Source organism: Echinops telfairi, unplaced genomic scaffold (assembly GCF_000313985.2).
Source record: "Echinops telfairi isolate 266 unplaced genomic scaffold, ASM31398v2 ScPeMD7_7416;HRSCAF=8454, whole genome shotgun sequence".
Classification (NCBI taxonomy): Eukaryota; Metazoa; Chordata; class Mammalia; order Afrosoricida; family Tenrecidae; genus Echinops; species Echinops telfairi.
This window is the reverse complement of record NW_022111316.1, coordinates 5,152,708-5,157,068: the sequence shown is the minus strand read 5'-3', so window position 1 is coordinate 5,157,068 and position 4,361 is coordinate 5,152,708.

Sequence of the window (4,361 nt, the reverse complement as noted above, 5' to 3'; positions counted from 1 at the left end):
GGGGGGGTGGTTAATTAGATCTGGCTTTGAGTTTGGAATGAAGGGAGAAGAGCTGAACTCATCAGCTGCCCACCCCACCCCCACCCCCACCCCCATCTGGCCAGAAGCTCTGAGCCTGGACATCAAAGTGGAGAGATGCGGACTTCTCACCTCCTCCCTCTGGCTCTCTGCTCTGGCCTCCTGACTTCACAGGTCTGCTTTGAACTCCACAGCTTCTGGCCTCACCCAGGTAACCAGGCCCTTCTCCCTCCTTCCCCAGAGGTGGTCACAGCTGTGTCCCTAACAGCTGCTGGTGGTGCTGAGGGAAAGGGGAGGGACATGGGCAGAAGGAAGCTAGGCTGCCCAGTCTCAGGATTGGAATTTCTCTCTCCCCTTTCTCCAGATGCGTAGCCCTCTCCCTTCCCAGCCCTGTACACACACACACACACACACACACACACACACACACACACACACACACTGCCCTACTTTGCAGCTGATCTGACCAAAACAAATGGCCAGCTGCATGCTGACTACTAAAGCAGACAGCACCGCCCCCAGCCAGCAAGCTCTGATCCCCCAGCCATTTGGCACCACTGCAAGCTCCCAAGCAATGGAGCCCTAAACTCTGGGGACTATGAACATAGGCCCCCAGGCCCCAGAGCCAGGAATCTTTGTTCCCACCCCTTCTTGGCTAATAATCCAATCACTCAGCAAATACTTGTTATTGAGTACAATGTACCAGACACCCAGGAGTCCTGGTGAAGCTGTAGGCTACACATTAGGCTGCTCATCACAGGGTCAGAGGTTCAAACCCACCAGCAGCTCTGAAGAAGTAAAAAGATCCCGCTGATGCACAACCTGGTCACCAAGAATCTTGGTGGGACCTCTAAAATGTTGTACATAAGCCAGACAAGAACAACTGAGACACGAGACTGAAACAATAAAAAGAGTTTATTAACAAAACCTGCTCAGGGACCAGCAACCTGAACCAAAAGAATGAGGCTGTCTAGCCCCATTTGCTTACAGTGTCTAGCCCCATTTGCTTACAGACTTGGGTTTTTATAGGGTGGAATAAAACAATTGAACTGTGCAGTTGTACAAGCAAGCTGAAACAGAAGCAGATCTTGCGTTTGGGTGGTTAAGCACAATTTCCTGGTGCAGGGTGATCTATTGCTAGTTCCAAGAACCAGGGGTTACTTGGGTTTTCTGAGAATGTTAAAAGGCTTGTGGTCGCACCTAGGGTTTGGTACAGAATGTTTGTTTCATACAAAATGGCTTTACTTAGATGAACTATCACACCAGCAGCTCTGAAGAAGTAGAAAGATGAGGTTGTCTGCTCCTGTAAAGATTGACAGTCTTTCAGAAACCCTATACAGCACTGCTTCTCAACCTGCCTGATGCCGCGACCCTTTCATACAGTTCCGCATGTGGTGGTGATCCCCCAACCATAAAATGAGTTTTGCTACTTCATACCTGTAATTTGGCTACTGTCATTAATTGTAATGTAAATATCTGATATGCAGAATGTATTTTCATTGTTATAAATTGAACATAAGTAAACATAATTAAATCATAGTGATTAATAACAAAACTATGTAATTATATGCTGTGAAATATTTATGTCTTTTCCGATGGTCTTAGGCGACCCCTGTGAAAACCGCTGCTCTACAGGATGATCTGAGTCAGGTTGACGCGGTGGCAGTGGGTATGTGCCAGTCTGGTGCAGGCATTGGGCACACCGTGTGCACAGTTCAAACCACGCCCCACTCTCCCACAGTAACACTCTAGATGTGGCGGGGAGAGGAGAGCAGGCGCACGAAATAAATACAGTGAGCTCAGTGGTAAAGTCTTCAGAGAACGCTAGACTGGGAGAATAAATGGAAAGAGGGTTTGGAACTGAAACTTAAATAGCCAGCTTGCTGTGTGTGACCCAGGTCAAGACTTTTTCCCTTTCTGAGCCTCAGTTAGCCCATCTGTACGTGAGACTGTTGAGGTAATAGAATTAAACCTACTTCCATCGAACCAATTCTGACGGATAGAGACCCTTTAGGACAGAGTAAAACTGCCCCCTCTGGTTTCTGAGGATGTAATTCTTTACAAGAGCAGGAAGCCTCACCTTCCTCCTTCAGAGTACTGGTGGATTTGAACATTTGACCTGGCAGCTAGCAGCCTGATGGGAAACCCACTATATCTCCAACCAAGTCTAATCGTAGCAGTAGAGAAGTGGGGTTTTCGCTCAAGAGGCCAACCCTGCCTGCCCACCACCCACCACCCCCAAAAAGGGGGGGGGGAACCTCTGTCATCAAGTCCATAGGGTTCCCAACTCTGACTCTTTGGAAACAGGCAGCCTCATCTCTCTCCCTCAGAACTACTGCTGGGTTTGAACCACTGACCTTGTGGTTAGTGGCGCACCATTTAAATGCCACCAGGACTCCCAAAGAGGCCAAAACAGGGAGGTAAACAAAGTCTCAATGGTTAGACAGGGTCCACTCTCCACCACAACCTCAGGTTACAGGTTAGTCCTCAAGCAATGTGGGTGTGAAAACCTTTCTTGCTTTATTGCCCACCCACCACCCCTTCTCTCCTGATCAGCCAGACCCCTAGTATTCAGCACAGTACTCTACACAGCAGCCAACAAAAACAAACCAGTTGTCATAGAGGCAGTTCGGGCCCTGGAGCCCTCACGTGCTGCAGTGTCAAACTGCTCCTTTGGAAATGGTAGTTACGCCACCAACAGCAACACCCCACCACCTTAATAAGATAGCCCCCCAAAACACCAAAACCAAACTCACTGCCATTGAGTCAATTCCAACTCGTAGTGACCCTATAGGACAGAACAGAGCTGCCCCTGTGGGTTTCTGAGACTGTCACTCTTTATAAGAGTAGAGAGCCTCATCTTCCTCCCAAAGAGCAGCTGCTGGTTTCAAACTGCTGACCTTAGCAACCCAACACGACCCCCTACACCGCAGGCCCTCTAAATGCCAAGTACCAGCACCTCGAACCTGGATTGTTTTTTCCCCAGGAACATTTTTAATCTGTGTAGATATGGCTGAAACATTTGAGGGGATTAAATTCCCATTGACCGAGAGATTTGAAGCAAGCGCGGAAAGCTTCTTGCTCAGAGTGGTTCTTGAGGAAGGACTTGCAATTGTGCAAATGTCTTCGCGGAGCAGAGGAAGAGACATCTTTCTGAAGGAGCCCCTGAAGCCCACCCTCTCAGCACCTCTTCTTCATCCTGAAGTGAAGGCGCTGAGTAACTTAGATTCTCGTCCACATTTCTTACATACCAGGGTAGCTGAGCGATCCGCTGGCTGGATTTTCCATCTGTGCAAATTTACTGTCTAGATTTTTTTCCACGTCCTTCATTCTTCCATTTTCCATTTAAGACAATAATTTTTAAAAAAAGCTTTAAAGAAACGCATGGAGCTGCAATTCAAATACATTGTGAATGGCACATGCAAACTCATAAATTTGTGCGGGGAAAGGTTTTAACATGGGCATTACAGTGCTGTGTAGTGTGGGAGAGCAGTCCGGAATCATCCTTCGTGATGCAAGTGATGTCTGAGAGGCTGAAAAGACCTCGTCGATTCGTGGGAATGTTCATCGCAGCTATAATTGGACTTACAGCAATTGCCACCACTGCTGCTGTCGCTGGGAGTGCTCCACAAGAGTTCATCAAAACAGAACATTCCATGCAGAAGTGGCAAGTGAGCTCACATCAGCTCTGGGCCACTCAGGCAAAGGTGGACGATGAACTGGGGAGAAAAGTAGCGGAGCTGCAGCAGATTATCCAATGGTTGGGAGATCAAATTATGGACTTGCAACATCAATTAATGTTAAAATGTGATTGGAATGTAACTGATTTTTGTATAACCCCTTACCCATATAATAAGACATTGCATAATTGGAATTTGATCAGGAAACATTTGCAAGGGTTTAAGGGAAACATTTCATTAGATGTTGATCAGCTTAAGAAGGATATTTTCTATACATTCAAAGACAAGCTTGAGGCATCTCCTGGCTCTGATATGATTAAGCAATTGGTGAATGGCATGGAAGGGTTGGACCTGCAAGCTTGGGCTCAAAGCATTTCACATAGCTTAAGTCCTAGTCTGATTATGTTCATTCATCATATTTTTGATGCTTGCAATCTCATGTCGCTTCTATAGGAAGCTAAGAGATATGAAAAGAGACCATGTTGCCTCTGTAACACTATTAAATCTTAAACATAATTCAGAAAAGGGAAATGTGGGATACTAACACTAAGGTAAATAGAGCTGGGACTTAATCCCTGACATGTACTGAGGGAATCTGGAAAGCCAGTGTTCCACGGTAGGAAAGCCGCCACTCTGGTAGTTGGAGATATAGTCCAAGAACAT